This window comes from Dipteris shenzhenensis, chromosome 19, assembly GCF_047967505.1.
Source record: "Dipteris shenzhenensis isolate YYH24624 ecotype China chromosome 19, Dip_SZ_1.0, whole genome shotgun sequence".
NCBI classification, from domain to species: Eukaryota; Viridiplantae; Streptophyta; class Polypodiopsida; order Gleicheniales; family Dipteridaceae; genus Dipteris; species Dipteris shenzhenensis.
In genome coordinates, this window is record NC_141614.1 from 12,872,923 (window position 1) to 12,899,948 (window position 27,026).

At 44.6% G+C, this 27,026-nt stretch overlaps 1 pseudogene across 1 annotated transcript in view; it reads right to left on the reverse strand.

Annotated features, from left to right (window-relative positions):
* The window catches only part of LOC147890102 (putative RNA-dependent RNA polymerase 1), a 51,130-nt pseudogene that overhangs the window by 17,326 nt on the left and 6,778 nt on the right, over nucleotides 1-27,026 (reverse strand). Inside the window, exons 2-4 of the transcript XR_015542702.1 lie at nucleotides 7,157-7,660; nucleotides 6,190-7,115; nucleotides 651-1,025 (exon numbers count right to left, since the gene is read on the reverse strand). The product of XR_015542702.1 is annotated as a putative RNA-dependent RNA polymerase 1 (transcript). The remainder of the gene's footprint in view (nucleotides 1-650; nucleotides 1,026-6,189; nucleotides 7,116-7,156; nucleotides 7,661-27,026) is intronic.

Sequence of the window (27,026 nt, forward strand, 5' to 3'; positions counted from 1 at the left end):
CGGGGTCTTCACTAGATGTAGCAATACACTTCAGAATCTACAATCACATGCTATCCCTTCCCTTTTTCCAGTTAAAGAGGAGCCAGTTGAGTGATCTGCTACTCTGAGTTTCTCAGCTCTTTCTCTGGAAAGAAATTTTGTATGGCAGGGACTTGATCGTACAAATCTTATGAATATAATAATTATTAAAAAAAACTCTCTTTTCTCTGGCCAATTTGCTCTCTCTGTATGTATGCAGTTGAACAGAGCTGATTTGAACACTGCTTCTGTAGATTCTTAACATGTAGTGTGTCTTTTATCAACCTCAAAGCTTTCCTACTATCTGCCTGCAAGCATCAAAAGAAGCCTCAGGCAGCATCATAAATAAAATAAGCCAATGCATAACGATCCAAATACTTAAACTAGCTTGTTCTTTGTATCTGTTCTAACAATTCTTTGTGAGCTGCAATACAGTCTGTGACTCCTTGCTCGTTTACACTAATTGGTGCACTACAATCTATGGAACTTCCCTCTTATTCATTCGCTGATATATGCCCTCAATTTTGAGATCTTTTTTTCGCGAGTCCAGCTGAGCCTATCTCCATGTACGTAAATGTCAATTACGAAAGAATTTCGAGAATCTAAAAGGGAATGCTTATCCAAGTTCAAACTTTGTGTCCAGAAGAACATTTCCCTTCACGATACAAACATTTTGAGTTATCCCATCCACCCCAAGAACGGAAACTGTTTTGAGACCATCATCAAAGACCTTATGTAGATTTCCTGGTGGTGGTGAAACACTGACAAATACTTCCCCATAATCCAATGTTGCTGTTTCATCTAAACATCCCATCAAATTTCGACCCTTTGGAGTAAAAACTCGTGCCTTCTTGCGAAGATCCATAAGCTGTACTGCTCGAAAACCATGCAGCATCCTCATTAGGAATGGCTCAGAGCTTGGGCCATAACCTGCTGAGAGCATTTCTACCATTACCTTGTGACTTTCACCTCCACAGAACATCTATGAAACATCAAGAGCAATGTCCCTATCTTTCAACTTTTTTTTTTTTTTTCGCAAAAAAGTAGTGCTAGTTATATTACTTGAAAACGAGAGTACAAGAGGGCCTAAAGGCAAGCGGGCTGCAATCACAAAATGGATTCAGCCCGAGGAGCCAAAATACTAATTACAAGCCTCTCAGGGCATAATTATCAAAGAGTGGACAAACAGCCATGGTGGGGGGGAGTAATGCCACTGAAGACTCTGAGCAGAGTGCTGGAAGAACAGCTCTCGGTGGTCCCAATCGCAGAGGAAGCGCCGTCTCTTCTCCTTCCCTACCCGGGACTCCCCTTGAATCTGATCCCACTGACCCTTGAGCGTGTGAATGATCGTGCTCCAAATGTCTGCTAGGGTCTGGGTAGCAGAAGAAGCCTGATCTCCTAAGGTCTGCGCGCATCTGAAAGTCCAGATATGCCAGCCTGCAATGCTCCCTATGATCTCCCAAACTGGGTGCCGAGTCATCGCTCCTGCGTCTGTCTCTGTCAGATGCCAAGGGAAGCTCTCCATGTATGCCCAGGTGGCCTGCGTGATGAAGAAGACTGGATCCTGCCTAGAGAACTCATAAGCCAAGTGATGTCCCATCTCGGTGCTGCACCAGCAAACGGCTCCCCAAGTGACCGGTCCTAGCTCAGGTGCAGCCCTCACTAAGATCCCCATGACTCCCTTCCAAACTGTCTGAGCATGCGACCAGCTCCAAAGGCAGTGCTTTAGGGACGACTCCTCCTGAAAACACATCTGGCAGTGCCCCTCCAGCCCCATCTGCCTCAGCCAACTGCCAACTGGTAGCCCCTTGTGTGCCACCATCCAAAGAAAGTAAGAGATCTTCCTCGGCCGCCAGCTTGCCCAAAGAGTCTTCCAGAATGTGCGAAGAAAGACCAGAGATATCCCTCGGGCATACCAACTATGTGCCTGTGTGGGTAGCCCGCGCTGGAGAGCCCCAAGAGCACGCCTACCAGTACACGCACTGTAAAAGAAGAAGGGGGTAGGGTTCTCTGAGGTCTCCAATGGTGGCCAGCGCCACTCCCTTGGGTCCCACTCCACCTTTGTCAAGGAACGGCCCTCCCATATCCACAGTCTCCAGTCCTGGTCTTGCATAATCAGGGGGTCTATATGCCACAATTTCCCTCTTGCAGCCCTATGATGCGAAGGCGCTGCCAGAGAAGCTGTGGTCGATCACGACCTCTCTGCTCTAGAGGCGGCTATCATTGGCGATAGAGAAGAAGTGGATCAAGGAGTCCGAGAAAAGGCCTACAACCACCAAAGGAATGCCACAGGGTGTGAACTGTCCTAGCCACCTCTCATCTCCAGGGAAGAGCTATCTGGTGATCATGGGAATCCTCCAACCTGCAAGAATGGCAGCATCGATCTCCGCTCGTCGAGCCTGGATCCCACGTGTCGTACCTAGTGCTGCTGCCAGCTCGCCTGGGCTCAATTGACTGTAGATGTCCCTCCAAACCCGGAGCCAGCGTGCGGGCCCACACGCCCAGAGCGTCCAAGGGATATGGGATCTCTCTCCAAGCTGGCGACTTGTATCATCTGTCACCTGGCTGCTCCAGATCAGGGGCTGTCTGTCTATCTCCTCTCGGCAGCTAGGGGAAACCTGGGAGAGGCTGTGTCGCAACTTCCTTCAAACTGAGACGAGGCTAGGGAGGAAGGGGAAACATGGCTGAGTCAATGGGGCAGAAGTGAAGATCCACCGGATAGATGGCTGCCAATCACCCCCTCTCTGGGGGGTACACGTGCTGAGACCATGCTGAAGCAAGAGCTTCCACGTCTGCCCTCCTGGGGTCAGACTGCAGATGACTAACTTGCCAAGTAGTGCCTGACTCTGCAGTTTTGGATCTATGATGCCAAGGCCGCCCTCTGTCTGGGGGAGAATGACTGTCTGCCAGGCAACCCGGGCTCTGGTGGTGCCAGAACCATCTGAGCTAGACCAAAGGAAGTTCCGCATCAGTCTCCTCAACTGGACTACACACGATCTCGAGAAACACCAGCAAGAGGCCACATACCAAGCAGTGGCAAGAAGGACCTGGTTGACCACAAGAGCCCTGCCTGCCAAGGATAGTCGAGCCGTGCTCCAGAAGGCTAGCTTCCGTCGTATGGAGGCTAGGACCGGTAAGAACTGCTGAGCCGACATGATGTCCAGGCCTACCTGGAATCCCAGGTAACGTGTCGTCTGTCCTCTAGGGATCCAGCGAAACCCTAGGAAAATACCCCACTGTGAGCTGGCTCCCAGATCCGTAAGAAAACCAACTGACTTATGCCAGTTGATTTTCACCCCAGCGGCTAGGCAAAAAACCTCTCAGGACAGTCTCACTCGCTCCCGTGACTCGATATCATCCTGCACATATAGGACTGTGTCGTCTGCATACTCGGAATCCAGAAGTTCTGCATCGTCTCGAATAGGAAGGCGCATTCCGCGAAGACCAGTGGTATGGGCTCGTAGTGAGTCATGGCCTCCGCAAAAAATAGGAAGAGGTAGGGCGCAAGCGGGCAGCCCTGACGCACCGAGCGCTCGAGGGTGAATCTCTTCCCCATCCTGTCGTTGATGATAACCGGGCTGGAGGTCGACCTGTAGAGGCTAGCAATACCTCTGATCCACTCGTCCGGGAAACCGAACCGAGAGAGTGTACCTTCCAAGAAGAACCAGTCTACCCTATCGTACGCCTTCTCAAAGTCAAGAAGGAGTATGGCAAGGTGCTGGCCACTGTGCTAGGCCCACTCCGTCGCCTCTGAGAAAGTGAAAATGTTGTCCAAAATGCTGCGATCTTAGACAAAACCAGTCTGGGTGTCATGGATCAAGTCACGTAGCAAGGGGCGGATGCGGCTACTGATCATCTTGGCGAGGATTTTGTAGGCCGTCGGGAGGAGGGTGATAGGACGCCTCTGTCTTATCTCCTGACGATCCCCCCCTTTGGGGATGAGGCAAATCAAGCCTGTTGCAAGGCTCTCTGGCATCTGTCCGCTGGAGAAGATATGCTGGAAGGCTACGAGCAAGGACTGGTGGACCTACTCCCAGAAGGTGGTGAAGAAAGCTCTAGAGAGCCCATCCTCACCTGGGCATTTCTGCCCATCAATAGCACTCACCGCATCCTGCATCTCTGCCACGGTGAAAGGGCGAGAAGGGAATCACTCATGCTAGGCTGCACGAGCAACGGTGTATACCTCCACACCTCCTCCCTGCATGGGCGGGCACGAGGGTCTGGGAGCTCCTGCTGGAACAAGGATCTGTAGAAATCTGTCGCCAAGTCCCAGACCTCGTCTGGATCTGTCCTGACACTACCATCCTGCGCTCTAAGAGATCGGAGCTGTTCCCCTGTTGACCTCTGGCCATGAGTCCTGAAGAACTCTCTGTACATCCTGTCGCCTTTCCTAGCCCAGAAGGACTTGGAAGCATGAAACGAGAACTCTGAGCGTTGTCCATTGCTCATTCCCATCACTGGTGATAGTGAAGTAATAGCTAGGACCATCGTGGGGGGGCAAGGACGGACACCTTACCCTCCGCCCCCTTACGGAGGAAGAAGATGCTGATGTCTAGGCATGCAGGGAAGGAGCCAATACCCGCTGCATCCAAATAATCCCAAGGTCCTGCTCGGTAAAACTCCAAAGATAGAGCTCTAGGAGCAGCCCTTGGGTGTGGGGACGAGGATGAGGAGTCTGAACCCGAGAGAGGGGTGCTCGCTGTCGAACAAGCTGGAGTGGTGCTGGCCTTCTGTGGGGAAGGGCCTCTCCCCTCCGTCGGGCCAGGAGGGATAGGCGCAGGGGAGGTCTGCGCTGGCTTCGGGACTGCAGGTGGCGCAGGCGAAGATCTTCTCCTTCCCTTTCTCCTTCCCCTTACCGGGCTGCTGCTGACTGGTGACCACAGGGGGGGGCTCTTGTTGTAGATGGGAAGGCTTTTTTGGTCCTGCTTTGTTTCCTTTCCGTTTTCTTTTGACCTTAGTCGAGCCTTCCCCTTCGGGAGGGGGTGTCGATGCCTGGCGGGGGGGATACTGAGTTGCCTGGATGGGGACCTTCTGAGGTTCTGTCCTCGTGAAGCAAGGGCAGGAGTGCGCCTGGTGCCCGAAGCCGTGGCATCTCAGACACTGATCTGGGCGACCACTGACCATAATGCACTGCGTCACCACACCTGTGTCCGTCTCGATCTCAAACTCCGAGGGACTACTCTGCGGATCTAGGACTGCCACTTTGACACGTGGCACCCCTTGGGCTGCCGCCGCATCAACGTAGGTGTCCTGCATGGGCCAGCCAAAGTGCACCCCTAGGTCCTTGATGATCGGGCGAAGCTTGATTGCGAGGCCTGGGAAAATGAGGGTAACTAGATGGCGAGGAATGCGGAAGCGGGCATCGAAGTCCGCTACACTGAAACCCCTATACCATGGGACCATAAGGATGATCATACCACCCACAAAAGTAGGGGATCGCCTGACCATATCGCTCGCAGCCTGTGCTGAGGAGAGCTTGAGCCAGAAGATACCACGTCCCCATACCCGGCTCTTGGCTGCCATACCGCACCGACGAACTGCGAACGCTCCAAAGGCGGGGGAAAGATAAGGAAGCGGCAGAGACGAAGGAGGGGGGGAGTGGTACGGAGGCGGGGGAGGAAAGAGGGAGGGGTGGAGAGGTACGGGGAAGCGGGGGGGGAGAGGTGGTGAAGAGGGAGCGGGTGGCGGAGGGAAGGAAGGAGGAGAGAGGGGGGGGGCAGCGCAGCGCAGGGCGGGGAAGAGGAGGAGGGAAAGGGAGGGGGTGTGGCAGCGCCGCACGAGAGGGGGCGGGGAGGAGAGGCGAGGAAGGAGGGGGAGGGGGGGGGCAGCGTTGCGTCGCAGCGGGGGGGGAGGGGGCGGGGGTTGGTAGCGTTGCGTCGCAGCGGCGGGGGGGGAGGAGGGGGCGGGGGGGGAGGCGGGGAAAGAGCGGAGAGCTTAGAGGGGAGGAGCGGAGCGGGGGGGGGACTGCGGGCGGAGAGGGAGGAGAGGGGGACGGAGAGGCACGGCGGGAGGCGATGGCGAAGGAGGAGGGGGAGGGGAGGGGCCGTGCAGCGCGAGGGGGGGGTAGACGGGAGCGGGGGAGAGGGGGGCATTCGCAGGAGCAGCTAGGTGGGCAGCATCTTGCTGAGCTAGGGGTTCAGACTTATGCATATGCTCTGGCTATCTTTCAACATTTGATCTAGCCTCTGCATCACTTTCATCTGCTTTCTCTCAAAAACAGCATCATGCACACCTAGAGTTGACAAGAGAGTTATGATCTGACGATTTAGGTAATAGGGGTTTAAGTGGCTCCAATTAAGGATGTCCAGACTTATTTGTGTCGATGGAAACTTGTCCATGCTTGGCTGTAAAGAGAGCTTGGAAATAATATCTCTGTCAACTGCTACAACACCTTTGTAGCCACCATACCTTATTTGGTACAATGAAGGCACTCTTCCACAGAACCTCCTTAACCTGCACTTTTTTGCCACTTCAATGGCAAATTTTACAGAAATCTTTCCTATTCCATCGGAGAAGCAGTAAGTATGTGTTTTATCCCAAATATCAGGGATTTTTTCAACTTCATAATGGTGCACATCCAGAGATTTGGTAGAGGAACTAAATGATTGTCCCATTCTAGCAGCACACTTTGCAACATTTCTTATTAGTAAAAAATCCCCCATCCAGTTACAAATGCTTTCTGAGGAGATCCTCCTATTGGATGAAAACATCCAGACACCGTTTTCCCGTAACTGACTCGTAGAGAAGGCAAGAAACTCAAACCTTTTCTCTCCTATAGGCAAACCATTGTTCAACACAGAAAGGATTTGCTCATATACTTTTGTATGATCATTCTGCACAGATGATCCTGGAACAGTACTTCTTTTGGGAATCATGAGTGCAGTTGAAGCGATGTTGTCATAATCCTCCTCTACAAAACATACTCACAGGGAATTGTCAATACTTTCTATGAAGTGCCGTGTCACACGATTTGACACATCAGCTTCTGGACCCATGAAATAAGCTCTGGTAGGAGTGACATAAACTCTGCGAATCCACACAAGACCATCATCCAAGCGATGCTCACTCAATTTAATCCTATGCATGCTTTGTTGAAACTTATGGACCTCAGATTTTATCCATTTCTCAGGCTCATAGCAAACTTATGGACCTCAGATTTTATCCATTTCTCAGGCTCATAGCATGTATCTTGCCTTCTCCATAACCCATCCAACAAGTAGCATATGTGTTTTGTTGGCATCTCTGCAGAAGGCTGAAGCCACTGAAAGAAATCCAGCCCAAGGCTAGGCCCACTAAGATATCCATGCTGTACCAGAGAATTCAGTAAAAAAACCAGCTCAAAAGGAAGCCCCTTGATATAAGGGGAAGATAATATCGGGACTATCACTGAGCTGCTGTAAGAAAGCTCTTTTCTGATAGACAGAGCACGTTCCTCCAGGGGGAACATGTCTACTTTGAAATCTGAAAGCTTAGACAGCAACAAGTCCAGTGCCTCATTCTGTATCTCCGGAATTTCAACACAAAAGATAAAAGTTTGCCCAATGCTAGAGCCAGGTGAGAAGTCTGTTGTGCGAACCCACACTACCTCAGTACCCCTTTCTGGATAGGGGTCTGCCTCAAAAATTTTAGGTGCAAGCCATACCTGTCAAAAGATATATCATCAAATTTAAATGGAGCCGTATTCTGTTTGAGTACCATCTCAGCCACCTACTATCTGTTTCCCACAGTTCAATTATCTTATGCTGCATGTAATGTCTATCACAAGGTCAGTAGACAGGTGAACTTATCAATTGCAACAAGGACTTGAATGCCACATGCATAAGGCATATCATAAGAAGGAACGTATGCATTTGGCATCCTTTTCTCTGGCATAACCCCAGAAAGGAAGAAAGTAAGTTCATTAAAGTATTCGAAAGACCTAAGGGTGTATTAGACTGAAAAAAACCAGATACAATGAGCTGAATGGGTAGAGCTACGAAACAGGCATCTACACCTAAGACAAATACGAATACAATTACTAGATATCTGAGCCCAAGGGGTGAAAGACAGATCTGCAAGGTGAGTGACCGTAATTCATATGCTGTCTAAGGAACCAGGTCCATTGGGCACCTACGAATGGATAGGAGGGTCTCAGCGGATGAAGGCACTGGCAAGGATCAGTGCTGCGGTATATCTATATCTGTCGTGGTCTCCTCACAATAGCTCTATCGGACAAGAGCCTCTGTAGCCCCCGTCACTTGTGTCCCTAATCTGGCTCAAACCGACCAGCCAAACAGTGTGTCTCCAAGTTAACAGGAAAGACCAATCATTAGTAGCGGTCCAGCGACTTCTGAGATCTTGATTAGGAAGGTGGTACATCTCAACTGCCTCAGCCTCTAAGTACTTAGAGAATGAGTCGGAGTTAGAACAGGATCACTCTAGATCCTCCAGTTTCGTCTTGGTAGGATCAACATAGGCTAGAGGGAGTTGACTCTAGCTACTTTCAAAGGGTGTGGAGCCTTAGCCGAGGTGAACATCAAGAGTGTCTGAGCATTGAATCTGCAGTTACGGTTGTTTGTATGCGAGTGGTTCTAATTCTTAATACAAGTGTAGTTATCTTCCCATCCTTGTATTCACGGCACACATTAATCACTTGTCTCCATATGCTATTTCCCACACAGCACAAATCCCTTGATAGATTTCGACGTCTAATCCTACGTCTCGAGAGCGTGTAGCTACTACTGCACAATGAGCAACCAAAGGAGTGCAAGAGAGAGTATCTTCATATTATGCATTGTGCACACACCTAGTATTGAACACGGATTCACTGGTGAGAAATTAAGACCGGAAACATCCCTTTTCGCAACGTCCAAACATCTGGTAGTCCCCTCGATGGCCAATTGAATGGTGGGTAGTTGCTCCTCCCATGATAGTTCTCTGCTACGTGGGGCTATCGCCACTTAATGTCATATATCGGTAAGCTCCTTACCTAGCTTTGTGACCTCCTAAGTGAGCCTATCCTACTTGTCCTTGCGTGCACGAAGACGATGAACCTCCACGAGAATCCACTCCAAGGCCTTTGTGGGAGCTGTTGCTGGAATGTGTAGGGTAGGGAAGTGGAGAGATGGGTGTGGGAGGATGTGAAAGGGGACTGAGTGAGAGGTATAGAAAGTAGGGGCAGGGAATCGAAAATGATAGAGGACTGGTAGGGAGGGGGAAACACCTAGGAGGGACACGAAGGAAGAATTTTTTTTTTTGGGGGAGTAGGCTTGGGCTGAAGGGGCACATTGATGATGATGATGATGTCCCTGCTGCTACTTTTGGGGCTCTAACATTCCAGTCACTTGTTCCTACATGAGCTCAAACTACTCTACTTTTATTTTCTCTTCCACCTATACCCTAACCCTTTAATCCCACATATGCAAGCATTCTTGGCACCATAACCAAGCCATAGGCTTCCATGATTACGGTTGACATAACACTCCCTTCCCCTTACTAATAATTTATACTAAAATAAAATTGAAAAAACTCCTCTCAAGATTGATTACCCTTCGCCATGCTGAACTCTCTTCACATCTATTCTTTAACTTTATTAGACATTCTTGATATATTGTATATCTTGTTCTCTTTTTTGTTTATCTAAATTTTTTCTTGCTCATATGGTATAAAGTTGCTAGTTCAATGAGTCAGTTAGGATTTCAAGATTTTCATCATCTCCTAACTTCCTTTTAAGCCTACTTACATGAAAAACTTGGATTGGAATGGAATGGGAAGGAAAAGTAAGACTAGGAAAGCATAATGGAAACGAAATAATGCGAGAAAGGAATATACAACCAAGTAAAGTACTTACATGATCAAGGAAGGCATGATGCTTGATGATTATAACAATGAAAGTACAATGCCATTTATAAGATAGGCACACACACTCTAAGTGTCAAATGTATATGGGATAAGTCCCATAGTGACACGTGGCACTCTAGGATATAAAGTAGTATAGTACTACTCTAGAACACACTAAAAGTCACTCAAATTGACTCCATTTCCTACAGTGTCACAAGAAACGTTTCTATAATCATATTTCGAGAAACGTTTCGAGATTTTGACAGACGTTTCATCTAGAAACGTGTAAAACTAGTGCATTTTATATAAATTATTTTATATAAATAATAAAAATAGTGTATCTTTTATTTAAAAAAGTAAAAAATCGCACGTTTCTGCCCAAAACGTTTCTTCACGTTTCTACTGCCCGAAACACATTTTCTGGTGATAAAGATTTGTTGAGAGTTGTGGTGCCATGAGCACATGTAGAGCAAAGGTATGAGCAAAGGGTAAGCTGCCACATGGCATGGAGGAGATATCCCACATGTGAGCAAACAAAATGGATGTAAGTACCCTCACCTATAAAAGGGAGGTTCATTTGAAGGAATATCAATCAAGCACTTTGCACTATCTCAAGATTCTCTTTATGAGTCCAAGCTAATCTATCTTGGAACCTAATTGACTTGAGATACATGTCATGAGCACTCTCTTCATCATGCTTGCACTTAGGTTGCATCCTCCGTAGATTAGTGTTGTATTAGGATGTAGTCTTAGTGACTAGGAGAGTAGGATCCTCACTTTGTCATGGTATCAGAGCTCAGGTCTAGTCTCCTAGATTAGTTGTAGGTTGCATTAGGAGCACAAGTTTTCTTCTAGGTTAGTTTTAGTTTTTTAGATTGAGAGAATTCCGTCCATGAAAATTTGAGATATTTCCGTTCTTGTGAGAACTAGAACTTCTTCTTCTCTCTTCTATGAGATATTGAGTTTTTTGAGTGTTCACTCAAGCAGTAGCAACTCCGTCTGCAAAAAGGTCGACTCCTGGCTCATAGTACAGCAGCTCAGCTGTGCCTTCCATAGACTAGCAAGCCTTTGAGTCCCTACGGTGAACCTTTGCTTCTACCACGACCAGCAACTCTTCGTCTTCGCCTCTTTCAACGAGCAGTGCTCCAAAAGCCTTGCCCACGTTTGGCTATCCTACGAACTGCAGCCTCCCAACGACTGGTGACTCAAGCGAATTGTCGACTCCTCAGCGTACGTCGCCCCAACAACAGGCAGTCTACAGAACAAAGGGCCTTCCTCCAGACAAGGAACCGGTGACGACGGAACATTATAAGTGCACAGCCTCAGCAGCTCCCTCGCCAACTCCAGCGCCGCGGCTCATAGCTCTCTGCATCGGACTGCTCCAAGGCCTTCACAGCCCGCTTGCGGATGAATTCATCCAGTTGAGCGTCGCAACGCACGCGCAGCTCACTCCGTCCGCAGCTCGCAGCTCCTGCGTTTTTCCGTCGCCGTCGTCACAGAAGCTTCAGAGATCTCTTTCTTCTCTTTCTCCAAGGTTTCATTGATTGACACGTGTCAAGATAGGACTTAACTGTGGTTACCTTAATGATCACCATGGTTAGGTTTAGTTGCGTGGACCATGGTTAAGTTAATCTAGACTTGGGTTAACTAACTTGGGTTAGAAGGTTGCCACATGGCACAGGGCTACCTAAGCACACAGCCCCTTTCTAAGCACAGTCCTGAATGTAGCATGTGAATGCCTGAGCCACATCATCAAGGCCCCCTTTTCTTCACAAAAAGCTTCAACAAGCCATAACTTGCAATCCAGGAAGAATTTGCACACGCTCCAAAAGGGAAAAGTGATCGTCTTTTCGAGCTCTACGCGCCTGTCATGTTAGAATCATTGTATGCAATTAGACACTGCCAGATTTGAAAGTATCATCAAACTGGTAAGACCTTTGCAATGGCAATCCGCACTCCAACTGTTGAGAAGTTCACCGGGGAAGGATTTCACACATGGTCTACACAAATGAGATATCTCCTGATGCACCAAAAGCTTTGGAAGATTGTAAAAGAAGACATACCCACTGCACAAAATGATGCTTGGAAGGAAAAAGATGAAGCAACACTATCACTCATTGGATTGCACTTGGGTCCAAACATAATTCATCATATAGACTCTAAAGATCATGCCAAGGATGCATGGGATGAGTTGAACACAGTGTTTGGTGCAAAAGCCAAAAACCAAGAAATCCATCTTAAGATTGAATTCTATGGTATGCACATGGGCTTCAATGAATCCATGGCACAATTTGTCAACAAAATCAAAAGCATTATGACTCAACTAGAGGGCATAAATGCAAAAGTAGGAGAGAAAGATGCACTTGCAATTCTCCTTAAAAGCATGCCTACAGAGTATAGTGCATTGACAACCACTTTGAAGAATTTGCCAGATCCAAAGTTTGAAGAATGTGTATCCTCTCTTCTCGAAAAAGAAAGAGAGTTGAAGGCATCGACATCAACATCGGCATCAACACACAACAGCTATAATGAAGAACAAGCACTATTCAGTAAAACATCAGTGAAATGCTACCATTGCGGAAGGATGGGTCACTATCAAAGTGACTGCAGATTGAAGAACAAACCAAAGTGTCACCATTGCAAGAAGCTCGGACACAAGGAAGAAGATTGCAGATTGAAGAATCAACAAGTCAACTACGTGGAGTCGTCATCAAGCCATGAGCCAAAAGGTGACATCAATGGAATGTATTGAAAAGCAAAAACCTTGCCAACCTTGCCTATTATGTTTTGTAATCAAGCCTGACCACCTGAGAGTAGCTATGAAAGCACCCAGGGGAGGTATTGACATGTAAAAACCACACTTGACCACCTTAAGTAGCAATGTATGCACTAAGGGGAGGTGATGGATTTGTAACTCACATCTGACCACCTTGCAGTAGCCAAAGGATTATGGCACCAAGGGGAGGTGTTGAGAGTTGTGGTGCCATGAGCACATGTAGAGCAAAGGTATGAGCAAAGGGTAAGCTGCCACATGGCATGGAGGAGATATCCCACATGTGAGCAAGCAAAATGGATGTAAGTACCCTCACCTATAAAAGGGAGGTTCATTTGAAGGAATATCAATCAAGCACTTTGCACTATCTCAAGATTCTCTTTATGAGTCCAAGCTAATCTATCTTGGAACCTAATTGACTTGAGATACATGTCATGAGCACTCTCTTCATCATGCTTGCACTTAGGTTGCATCCTCCGTAGATTAGTGTTGTATTAGGATGTAGTCTTAGTGACTAGGAGAGTAGGATCCTCACTTTGTCAAGATTTCCTAACACCCCGCTTTCTACTGCCCGAAACACATTTTCTGGTGATAGAGATTTCCTAACACCCCCCCATGGAGGAAAGGTGAGGGACTACTGGAATGGAACCAAGAACAGAACATGACAATGATGGTCATCAAAACTGTGCATGCCGGTCTAGAACTAGACATGGTTCCCACACAATCTCAGAGGCAAGTGAGCATGGCTCCGAGGCTAGTGAGCATAACATAGAAATCTCATCTAGCATGGCTCAGAGGCTCATCATGCATGGATGCATGATCAACTTAGAGGTCTAGGAGACCAATGCACCAACAAATAGACCTATCAAAGCCAAAAACACATGGCTCCCACAGTACATCCCCACCTGGCTCCAAACACTAATGAGGAACATGGAGCCACACACCAAAAATATAAAAGAAATACATCGTTTTAGGGGGACTATCCAAGGCGGAGGACCTTTATTGACTCAACACACATGATTTATTGCATTCATTTTTGGGAAACACCCTCAGGGCAGAGTACCCAAATATATTATGCTTTAGAAAGCAAAATCATGATCTCCATCATCCTCTAGATGCGGTAGACAAACTGTAAGAGCATGATCCTATGTCGGCAGGTCATCTTCGTCTGCATCATCACTAGTGGCAGATGCCACCCAACTGGCATGATCCTTCAATTATTGTTGAGCAAGCTTCTGGTAACACCTGTCCTCCGTATGACCAAGCTTGTTGCAGTAAGTGCACTTGAATGGCTTGAATGTCTTTCCTCGTGCTGGTGGAGTCAATGGCCTAGGTTTCCATTTGCTGGTGGAGGCAAGTGCTTGTGTAGTATCCGTTGAATAGGATGGAGATTCTTTGTTGCGACGATCCTTTTCAAGCAAAAGAGACACCATATCTTCGAATGTAGTCGATGCAATGCAAAGTACTTCAAGGGCATTCTCAAAGTGAGAAATCCCTTCAATACTTATCATCAGGACAGCCATTTTGTCCTCGTCATCCGAGCAACACTTCAAATTGGAGAGTTGTTGAACTAAAGATTAAATTTTTACTATATGCGCACTCAAAGTATCAGACTCTTCCATTTTCAACTTATAAATTTGCATTTTCAGAAATACCTTGGAGTTGGTGATCTTGTTACCAAATATATTCTTGAGGCATGCCCAAATCTCCTTTGCCTTGGACTTGAAGTCGATGTGATGAATCAATGAATCATCTAGGCAAAGCCCAATGATTGCGATGGCCGTCGAATTGTGTTGCTTTCAAATCTTTTGTGTTTGAGGCTTCATTGATGCCTCAAGTACTTCATCATCTTTGATGGCATCCCAAACGTTCTCCTTCATGAGAAGGATTTGCACTTTTGTTTGCCATGTGGGAAATCCGTCCCCCTTGAATTTGTCAACAAGGAGAGAGTTGGTGGAAAGCAAACCCATAAAGCTAGCAGCTAGGAGAGAGAAGAGTGATAGAATGAAGGGCACAAATGAGTTGAGGGAGAAACCGAGGGCTGAGAAAGAAATGAAAAAAATGGCGGGCAAAGGAAGAAATGGAAGAAATGAGAGAAATGGCGAGCATAATGGAGATGTAGGAGAGGAAGAAATGGCAGGCAAAACAACAACAAGTAGAGAAGAGGAGCGGGCAGGCTGTACAGGCAGAGAGTACAGGCAGACTGTACGGTGCAACAATCCGTACTCTTGTACGACTATTTGTATGGCTGGTATGGACAAAGAAGCAGGTAGAATGCCAAGCTTGCTGCTTGCTATGAGTTGGGCCCTAGGCCAAGAGAATGGCACCTAGGAGCGGAGCATGGGGCTGCCATGAATCATTGGACTTGAGTTGCCTCACACCATTGGAGTTGCCATGAGCCTTGAGTTGAGTTGCCATTGTTGGTGAGGCTCAAGGTGGAGAGAGTAGAGCTCAAGATGGAATCGGAGAAGCCATTCCTCCAAGGGGAATGAGGGAGAGAGGCTTCAATGTCCTCCATCTCTTACCTCAACCTCTTGGAAGATAGTCTAGCTCTGATACCAAATGAAGATGCAAGACAAGGAAAGCATAATGGAAATGAAATAATGCGAGAAAGAAATATATAACCAAGCAAAGTACTATCAGTATGGGTATGTCTTCTTCACAACAGTTTGCTCTAGTGTTGGAAAGCATCAAGAGGAAACTCGTGTTTTGAAGCTCATCCAAATTGGAGCTGTTGATGGAATGTGTAGGGTAGGGATGTGAAGACATGGGTGTGGGACGATGTGAAAGGGGATTGAGTGAGAGGTATAGAAAGTAGGGGCAGGGAATCGAAAATGATAGAGGACTGGTAGGGAGGGGGAAACAGCTAGGAGGTGGTTGAGGGTTGGCTGAGGAGGAGGGACACGAAGGAAGAATATTTTTTTTTTTTTGGGGGGGGGGGGGTAGTTGTGGTAGTAGGCTTGGGCTGAAGGGGCACATTGATGATGATGATGATGACGTTGTTGCTACCATTGGGGCTGTAACATTCCTATCATGAGAGGGACAAAAGCATACTTCACCACCCAGTCACTAGTTCCTACATGAGCTCAAACTACTCTACTTGTATTTTCTCTTGCAAGGTAGAAGTACCCCTATACCCTAACCCTTTAATCCCACATATGCAAGCATTGGCTGGCCCTCTTGGCTTTTTGCCTCCCCATAACCAAGCCATAGGCTTCCATGATTATGGCTAACATAACACTCCCTTCCTCTTCATAATAATTTATAAGGAAATAAAATTGAAAAACTTCTCTGAAGATTGATTACCCTTCCCCATGTTGAACTCTCTTCACATCTATTCTTTAACTTTATCAAACATTCTTGATATATTGTATATCTTGTTCTCTTTTTTGTTTATCTAAATTTTTTCTTGCTCATATGTAAAGTTGCTAGTTCAATGAGTCAGTTAGGATTTCAAGATTTTCATCATCTCCTAACTTCCTTTTAAGCCTACTTACATGAAAAACTAGATGTATTCACACATTAATTGGAACAAATCCAATGGCTTTTGAATCAGTGATGAGCACACTCCAGATTGAGGGGTTGATTTTGGATTTACATGGATTCAGAGGGGTGTTCCCATCAGATATCTAGGATGCGAGGCCGGTATGGGTATGTCTTCTTCATAATAGTTTGCTCTAGTGTTGGAGAGCATCAAGAGGAAACTGATGTTTTGAAGCTCATCCAAATTGGACCTGGCTTCCAGGGTGGTGGTTGTTAACCAAGTTTTATTGGCCACGGCATGGTATGTTTTCTCTTGTTGGTGCAACTCCATAGATTGCATTACTTAGCTCAAGAGACCTGTAAGAAAATTTTTGTGGAATGGGCTATATGGCACTTCCGATATTGTGGCCACAATGGCTAGGATGGCTTGGGACTTTGGTCCTTCCCACTAAAGAAGGGGGCCTCAATATCATAGACCCAGACTTGCAGTGCAAGGCATTGCTTTGCAAGTTTGTGTAAGGGAACTTTCTCCTAGCCAAGCGTCTTGGAAGGATTTCTTTATTCACTGCATACAGGTATGTACCCTTCTTCACGCAGAGATTGGGTGGGCAGCTTTTACTTGAGCCCCCTTAGGTCTCCAACCACTTTAGAAATACTCTTCAAAGAATTCTCCCAATTTCTCTGTAAGAGATTGATAGGCAGCCTGTTATCTGCTGGAATGATAGCATACTTGATGAGCATGGCAGACCACCAAGCCATTCACATTATATGCAGTGGTCTAGATGGGAGAGAGGCCCCGCCTCCTCACTAGGATCCTGGAAAGCCTTCAAAAAGCTTCCGGAGGACCATAAAATGCAAGTAGTAAGTCATCTCAAAGGAAGCATAGGGAGGATTCAACAGATTGATGCAGCCATTCTAGCGGACTGATTGAGACTGATGATATGCCTTATTTTATGTTCCACTTGGATGGGAGCTTTCACAGGTTTGGGCATTCCACTTCAGGTTATTGCTTTGCCATGATCATATGCCCTAATAAAGTATTTACTGTAGGACCCAGGAGAGTGGGAATGGATTGATGAAGGGCACCGAGAGAACAGCCTCCCCTTCTTTTGTTACACTCTAAGTAATGCCAAGAGGTTTCCAATTAGTTACAGAGGTTAGAGACCCTCCAGAGCCCCTCATTGGGAGAATTTTCAGATTTTTGTTTGAATTGTAGAAAAGAGACTCTGGAAATCCCTTAGGAATAGAAATATTACTCTATTCTTTTGGCTTTCTATTCGTGGTAGCATTGCAGTTAACTTGTGGAGATCTATGTTTGAGGCAGACTCTCATTGCCACTCTATAGTGGAATCCATTCCGCATTGCTTATGGGATTGCAGATAAGCAAGGGTAGCCCAAACAATTTATAAATATGCTCCACAAATAGCTTTGCTAATTCGAGAGTTTTAGCATCTTCATTGGTTGTAATAAATTGAGCCATCTTGGCAACCGATCCACAACTACCCACACAAAGTCGTACCCCCTCTGTGTCTTAGGTAATCCAACACTATGTAGATACTTTCCCATTTTTCAGATGGGATCTCCAAAGGATGTAGTTGACCTCCTACCTTAAGACGTTGAGCTTTATTGACCTGCCCTTTTTGTTATCTATTCCGAGCTAAGAGAATGTTCTTTTTTAGAAGTGCATACGTCTGTTGAGTTCCCAAGTATCCTCCACTAGGACTATCATGACACTAAAACGTAATTTGGTGCCTAATGTCATTATTATCCACCATGACACATATTCTACCTTTGTAGAGCAAGTAGCCATCTTCAATACTATATTATTTCCACTTGATTCCTTTATCACCAACCTTTGGTGTGTCAACATTACGATGTGTCTCCTCAATAAAATCTCCTTAACCCGTTGGATCCCTCCTCTAATTGCTTTCCATATTTCAAAAAAGTAAGGATCATTTTTTAATAGGACTCTACGGAATTGATTAAACTCAATTCATTAACCATTGGCATTGGAATTAGAGAATTTACTACCACATTAAATTTTTTCTTCTCAAATTGTCAGTTTGATATCAAATTCTCGCACTAATTCAACCCACCTAGCTTTTGTTCCTTTAAGCTCTGGCAGATTGCAAATTCACTTGACTCTAACCGAGATTGGAGGAATTGTTTTGTGTTGGATTATTTTAATATGGTTAAAGACATAAATTATAGATAGTCAGGCTAGGGTTCAGTTCTTGGGGGAGCAGAGCTTTAGTCCTTGAAGGATCTAAAGGACACTCTTCATCTTGTAGATTCTCTTTCCTAGTAGTATTTACTTGGAGTAACAATCAAACTATTAAGAATAGAAGGGAGGCAAGATTGGATAGGATATACTTGGCTTGGGATCTCTATTGACCAGGACTAGTAGCAGCAGGCTGCTCAGGGTCAGATCCATTCTTCACTTTCCTCTATGATCACAAACAAGTGACCCTACTCTATGACTTTGGGCTAGGGAGAAAATCATTGTCTTGGTTCAAGGCAAACCCCAAACTATGTTTTTTGAAGATTTTTCAAGCTTAGATCACAACCACGTGAAAGGCCATTTTCTTTAAATCAAAACAGCAAAAATGCCCTAGAAAATGGTAGTGGAATCCACTCAGAGGATTCTAAGAGTAGCTAGAAAGGAAAGAATGAAAATCAGAGATTAAAGGATGGACCAAATACAACTCACCATCTCCAACTTAGAGCTACTAGCTAGGCAAGGAGACATTAAGGCCTAGGAGAGTCTCATAAGGGCCAAGAGAGATCTTAGATGCTAAGAGCAGATCAAATTAAGTGAAGCCAAGTTCTATTTCAAAGATTAGTGGGGAGGGAAAATGGTTAGGCCCAATAAAGTCACTTTCCAGCTCATTAGAAGGAAATACTTAATGAGAAAGCTCCTCTCCTAAAAAAGGACTCATATTTGGCTGCTAAATCTTTTTTTTTTTTTGTGCAAAAAAAGACTTCCATCAAGTATGGATAAATCCTACAATAGCAAGCTCGAGGAGGTAATATATCATGCCATGCATGAAAATACTCCTCAAGAAGATGTACAAAACAAACAAGGTTGAGGCTGAAAACACCATGTCAACCCTGTGGAAGATTAATAGAAGAAGGGAGAGTCCCTCTATTCCCTGAGGAAAGCAGCCCTCCTAGTAGAAGCTGCTCGAGAGGATCCCTTCATGCTCATCCAGATGACCATAAGTGCATGTATAGTGTTTGTCCATATACTTGGGATCCATCCAAAGCCTCTATGCATCTGGCTCTCCAAATGTGCCATGCTGAAATGCTCGCTAATATCTCCCAAGAAGAGTCAAGGGTGAGGCAGGAACACCATCCAGAGAACATGGCTCAACCAAGTGTCGTTTGATAGCTATAGCCCATGATGAGTCATGTCTCTCAAAAAAGATATGAGGCCCCGAAAGGGAAAGCCAAGAAACTAAACCCCAAGTCATAAAGAAGGGGAAAGGAGTAAAAAAACTGAAAATCATGGCAACCTCCTTCCAAGCTCCAATCCCATAGAAAATGCTGAATATCTCCATAGCAGCATGGCAACAAGGATAAGTAGGGTCAGCCTTGAACTTGGATCTCCACAGGTTCACTACAATCCCACCATGAATAGAACACAAAAAAGAGAGAGTTATTTTCCTATTGCTATGGGAATTTCCGAGTCTCCTCCAAAAGTTTTTTTGCAAATCAGAAGAAATGTGAAAGATATCTGTGACGCCAAAAATTGATATTTTTTATTTGGCATTGGTATTGTTTTCTTCTATGTTTGATAAGAGTTTGAGTATCAAGTGATAGCCTAATGGCTCTCACTTATTTCTATTTTCTAAGATATTGTATGGGATTGAGAGGATGAGTGAAATGGATCATTGTAAATACCATGTGTATGAATGATAAATACCTTGGTATGGGGTGAGAGTTATTTGTGTATGGGATAGTATGGGGTTTTTAGAAAATAGGAAGAGCGAGTCATACAAAGAGGTGGGCTCATGTCCATGTCTTCCAATTATATAAGAAAGGCCACATGCCAAGCGTGTGGAAGGCATGTGGAGGAGTGTGTAGTCAAGAGGACTGGAATTCCTATGTGGAATAAGGAGGATGTGGACATATGGAAAAGAGAGGGTCCCTATGGGCTCCATGTGGGGAGACTCTTGACTTTCTCAATATTTTAAGAGACTTGAGCATCTTTTGATGGGACACATGGCAAGAGTAGCCAAAAAGGACATGGATGGTGACATACGGGCATATGTGATTAATGGGGAAAGGAATCTACAAGCAGCAATTGTAAATGGGTGAAGGAGGGTGACAAAATCTCTATAAAAGAAGCCCTCCTCTCCCTTGTTCAACATCTCTTCCACCATTAGGCCTCATGTTGTTGTAGCTCTAGTCTCCTCAAAGCTCTTCCATGAGCCTTCTCTCCCTCTTGTAGATATTCTCTTATGTAGACTCTTGAGTCCATCTCTCTCTAGTCTTTATTCTCTCTCTATGAGTAGTCTTGGAGCTTCTGCTCCCTCTTGTATGTATGAAACCTCTTCTTCTCCCTTGTGTTTGTAGTATTTTGAGTTTGTGTTTGTAGTATTTTGAGTTGCATTAGAGTGGAGTCTCACTCTATTGGTAATGAAGGTCACTTTAGGTTCTCTCGAGTGTCTCTTCCCTTTTCTCTTCCAAAGTGCTCAAAAGTGTTGTCTATTCGGCTGCTCATTGCGCATACATGGTTCATCTATTTCCCAAGCCACAAAGGGGGCTATTCCTTCCCTTATAGGCGACCTTTATGGGACTTGGATCGTTGATGAAGTCTAAGCATGGAGGTAGTATTCTCCCAAGTCGGCACCAGTAGAAAGAGTAGGTGTTTTTCATGACAGTTTGATCCCCTGTCAGTATTTTGCTCATAACTTTTCGCTCGGTGGTCCAATTTGGACGAAGCTTATATCAGCGTGAAGCTCTCTTCAAGGAGCATTATCCTATATCTCTAGTTATTGTATTAGATGTCAAACCAAAAATCTATGACTCTCTGTGTGTGTCTCTTTTTTTCAGACAGTTTTTACCCCGTCCAGTAAACTGCCCATATCTTTTCGACCGCTTCTCTGTTTCGTATGAAACTTATATCAGAGCGAAGCCCATTTCAAGGCGCATTTGGATATGTGTTTAAATCTTTGATATAATGTCTCTACTCAAAGTTATAGGCCTCTATGTCTAATGATAGTTTGCAGAGTATTTTGAGCTAATTGTAAAGGCATCTATGAATGAGGTGCAATGTTTCCTTGGAACCTACCCATCAGACCTAATCAGCCCCTTCAAATTCCTCGATATATATCAGTTCATGTCATGTTGAGTCGCAAGATCTTTCAATCGTATCGCTCTTCTCTTTGGCACAGACCGGCTTGCTGAGATTATGGCCTCCGTTGATCCTTTCCTTCTCCCTATGCTTTGAGTATAACATCACTTGAGATGTTACCATCTTCATTCTATTATAAGGGAGGATAGTATGGTGTGGTCTCTTGATATAAAAGCTTCTATTTAAGGTCCCTTTTCTAGTGATGAATATCTCTATCACTTAGTTCGAAAGCAACAGGAAGTGAAGAGGTGCTTGAAGTTTATTACCCCCAACTACATGTCACATCTTTTGGTGGAGAGACCAGGTACGTTTGGTATTGGATTCATCCCACCTTACTAAACGGTCTCGGGTGAACTTGATTGCATGTTATGCCTAGTATAGGCATGTGTTTTTTCTATTGTGCTAAAGAAGATGCCTGGAAGAACTCCATTAGAAGAGATTGAATCCCGTTTAAGAGAACTAGAAGATTGTGAAGGTGATGCTCAAGCTATTTAAATGGTCATCATGATTATATCCTTTATGTTTGCACTCTTGAATATATTGGTGAATCGACAATGCCGTCAGCAGGCACAATGATAGATTGGGGATTGTTTCATGCACTGGCAGCTTGATGTGAAGAAGAGTTGAGTCTTTCGATAGTTTTTGACTATAACAATGGAGTGGTGATTCTTAATACTTTCAACTTCTTTTGCTATGCAAATGATGAAGAGTACAATATCTTGAAGCTGTTATGTGCACTTTCAATTGTGACAAGGGTGATTCTTGAATGCATGTATACACAATGTTTTCATGGTGCTGGTTGGTCACTTATTTGTGAAGATTTTGTTGAGGATCACATTGTGGAGGGATTTCAACAAGTGGTTATGCATAATAAGTTGGTCTTGGTATACTAAGGCTCTGTGGGATCTTGTTTGGATCTTATTTGGGATATTATTTAGATCTTGGTGTTTCCTTTTTGTGTTTCATCATGGTGAAGATTCCAATGTTTCAAGGGACCCAAGGGGAAGACGCGGAGTCTTAACTTTGGGATTTTGTTTGAGGATGCCGTCTTTCTGGATGGTCCATGAAGGATCGGGTGGAGATTTTGCCTGATTTTCTCAAAGGTGTAGCCTTGAGTTGGCATGAGGCCTTGTCAGATCTACTAAGGAGGACTAGGACCAAGTGGTGGCTACAATGAAGCAGAGATTTGGGACAGTGAAGTTGCCAAATGCTTTGATGTTGCACTTAGACCAGTTCTATCAAGGAGAGGGTGAGATGGTCTCTACATTGGCAATCCGATATGAAACTTTATGGACAAAGTATGAAAGGACAGCTTTGCAAGCTATGGCATCTGCATCAGTGGCCCCTCAAAGTCTCGTAAGGATGGAGCACCTAAATATGAGCAAATTTATTATGGCTTTGGAGTTTGCTGATTTGAAATTGCATTTGGTTAATGCACAACCTAGAGCACCAAAGAGTGAAGATAGGCCTCGAGATAAGAGTGAAATCAATTGCTATGAATGTAATGAAAAAGGTCACTATCACCCCAAGTGTCCTAGATTGAGAAAGAAAAAAGAAAAACAAGTATCCTTATTAGAAGCTTCTTTAGGGGATGAGGAAAGAGAGGTAATGATGGCTAAACGGGGGCATGATAAAGCAAAAGAAGAAGAAGAAAGCAAGGAAGAAGTAGATGAACATTAGGAAGAGGAACGCCATATTAAGAAAAAGCTAGCATCTAGAAGGAGAATTAGCTAGTCAGACTTTCCTTTAGGACAAGGCATTGGAAGCTATGACTTGTTGTCTGACTTTAAAGAAAAGGAAGCTCATATCACCTTTGGTCAATTACTTGCTTTGTCTCTAAAACTATGGAAGGAATGGGGAAAGCTAGCAAGCACAAGAGTGTCAAAGAAGAAAAAGAAGAAAAGTACCATTCATGTTGTTCAAAAGGTAGATATAGATGTTGGTGATAATGTACCTGTGGTTGATGTGATCATTGATGGTCAAGTGATTTCTAATGTGTACATTGATGAGGTGCATCGATTAATGTCATGAGTGAGAAGACCATTATATATGCTGATTCAGTCTCTCTTGTGGAGCACAAGATTGAGTTGAAGCTAGAAAGCAAGCCAATTGTGCAACGCTTAAGGCGATTGGGGGTGATCCAAGCTGAGGCACTAAAGAAAGAGGTAACACAACTACTTGAGGCAGGATTCATCTTTCCTGTTGATAATTCAAATGGATATCTCCTGTAGTTGTCACACCAAAGAAAGGAAATAAGTGGTGGATTTGTGTGGACTTTCATCCTGTGAATGCATGCACTAAGAGGGATCGTTTTCCTTTGCCATTCCAAGATGAAATACTAGACCAAGTAGCAAGGCATGAGATGTATTCTATATGTGATGGGTATTCTGAGTACTTTCAAATTCGTATTTGGGAGGAAGATCAAAAGAAAACATCATTTGTCACACCTTGTAGAGTGATGCCTTTTGGGTTGACCAATGCACCAGCTACATTTCAAAGGTTCATGAGTCAAGTGCTTGAGCCTCACTTGGGAAAGTTCATAAGGGTGTTTTTGGATGATTTTTGCATTTATTCTCAGCGCATAGATCACATGGAGAAGTTAAAGATGGCCTTAGCTAGGATTGATGAAGCAAAAGGGTGTCTAAATCCTAGCAAGTGTCATTTGGCTCAAACAAAAGTAGTCTTATTGGGGCATATTTTGTCTGAAGAAGGCTTGCAAATGGATCCTAATAAGGTTCAAGTAATCATGGCATTGCCAACTCCTAAGAGTGTCACTGGTGTTGGCAGAATTCTAGGAAAAAGCAAGTATTATCAACGCTTTTGTGATGATTTCACAGAGATAGTGCATCCCATGAACTTGTTGACAAGAAAAGGTGTTTCTTTCCAATGGGGTGTGAAGCAACAAGAGTCTTTTCAACAACTTAAGGAGGCCATGAGTAAGGGCCCAATATTGAAGCCCCTTGATTGGTCTCAAGACTTTTATGTAAATCCAAGTGTATCTTTGCATTCAGTTGGTGTTGTATTGCTACAAAAAGGAGAGGCAGATAGAATGCAACCTATCTATTATGCCAGCCGATAACTTACAGAGGTGGAAACAAGGTATGAAGAAATGGAGCAGCAAGCCCTTTCTTTGGTGTTTTCAGTCAGAAAGTTTCGCTCCTATTTATTACCTCGGCCATTTTTCTTCCTTACCTCTCAGTTTGTATTAGCATATCTAGTTCGCAAGCTTAATCCTGGGGGGAGATTTGCAAAATGGTTGTCAGAGCTTCAAGAGTTCTCTTTCTCTTTTGTCACTGAAAATACCACTAGGTCCACTATGGCAGATTTGCTCACAGGACGGCAAGATCTAAGAGAAGAAAAGAAATATAAGGAGGACATTAATGATGAAAGGGAGACACCACCAATAGCTTTTGTCTTGTATTTTGATGGGGCTTTTAGTCCTTCACGCCAACAAGGAGCTGGGGGGATAGTCTTGATGAATTCTAAAGGTAAAGAGGTGTGGGCAAGAGGACAAGAACTTCCAGGTATCACAACTAACAATGGAGCTGAGTATAATGCTTTGATTCTTGGTTTGGAGGGTTGTCTTCAAAGTTAAGTTAAAGAATTGAAAGTAAGAGGAGATTATGTTTCTTATATGTTTGATAAGAGTTTGAGTATCAAGTGATAGCCTAGCGGCTTTCACTTATTTCTATTTTCTAAGATATTGTATGGGATTGAGAGGATGAGTAGAATGGATCATTGTAAATACCATGTGTATGAATGATAAATACCTTGGTATGGGGTGAGAGTTATTTGTGTATGGGATATTATGGGGTTTTTAGAAAATAGGAAGAGTGAGTCATATAAAGAGGTGGACTCATGCCCATGTGTTCCAATAATATAAGAGAGGCCACATGCCAAGCGTGTGGAAGGCATGTGGAGCAGTGTGGAGTCAAGAGGAATCCTTCTAGAATTCCTATGTGGAATAAGGAGGATGTGGACATATGGAAAAGAGAGGGTCCCTATGGGCTCCATGTGGAGAGACTCTTGACTTTCTCAATATTTCAAGAGTCTTGAGCATCTTTTGATGGGACACATGGCAAGAGTAGCCAAAAAGGACATGGATGGTGACATATGGGCTTATGTGATTGATGGGGAAAGGAATCTACAGGCAGCAATTGTAAATGGGTGAAGGAGGGTGACAAAATCTCTATAAAAGGAGCCCTCCTCTCCCTTGTTCAACATCTCTTCCACCATTAGGCCTCATATTGTTGTAGCTCTAGTCTCCTCAAGCCTCTTCCATGAGCCTTCTCTCCCTCTTGTAGATATTCTCTTATGTAGACTCTTCAGTCCATCTCTCTCTAGTTTTTATTCTCTCTCTATGAGTAGTCTTGGAGCTTCCGCTCCCTCTTGTATATATGAAACCTCTTCTTCTCCCTTGTGTTTGTAGTATTTTGAGTTGCATTGGAGTGGCGTCTTGCTTTATTGGTAATGAAGGTCACTTCAGGTTCTCTCTCTTAAGCGTCTCTTCCCTTTTTCCATTGCTTTCTCTTCCAAAGTGCTCAGAAATGTTGTCTATTCGGCTGCTCATTGTGCATACATGGTCGCTCCCTATTGTATGTATGAAACCTCTTCTTCTCCCTTGTATTTGTAGTATTTTGAGTTGCATTGGAGCGAAGTCTCTATTGGTAATAAAGGTCACTTCAAGTTCTCTCTCTTGAGTGTCTCTTCCCTTTTTCCATTGCTTTCTCTTCCAAAGTGCTCACAAGTGTTGTCTATTCGGCTGCTCATTGAGCGTACATAGTTTATCTATTTCCCAAGCCACAAAGGGGGCTCTTCCTCCCCTCTTAGGCGACCTCTATGAGACTTGGATCGTTGATGAAGTCTAAGCATGAAGATGGTATTCTAAGTTGGCACCAGTAGAAGGAGTAGGTGTTTTTCATGACAGTTTGACCCCTTGTCAGTATTTTGCTCATAACTTTTCGCTCGGTGGTCCGATTTGGATGAAACTGATATCAGCACGAATATCTCTTCAACAAGCATCATCCTATGTCTTTAGTTATTGTATTAGATGTCAAATCAAAAATCTATGACTCTTTGTATGTGACCGTTTTTTTCCAGACAATTTTTACCCCGTCTAGTAAACTGGCCATATCTTTTCGACCGCTTCTCTATTTCTTATGAAACTTATATCAGAGCGAAGCCCATTTCAAGGTGCATTTGAATATGTGTTTGAATCCTTGATATGATGTCCCCATTGAAAGTTATAGGCCTCTATGTCTAATGACAGTTTGCAGAGTGTTTTGAGCTAATTGTAAAGGTATCTATGAAGGAGGTGCAATGTTTCCTCGGAACCTACCCATCCGACCCAATCAGCCCCTTCAAACTCCTCGATATATATCAGTTCATGTCATGTTGAGCCACAAGATCTTCTTTCAACAACGTATCGCTTTTCTCTTTGACGCAGACCGGATTGCTGAGATTATGGCCTCCACTGATCCTTTCCTTCTCCCTATGCTTGAGTACAACATCGCTTGGGATGTTACCATCTTCATTCTCATATAAGGGATGATAGTATGGTGTGGTCTCTTGGTA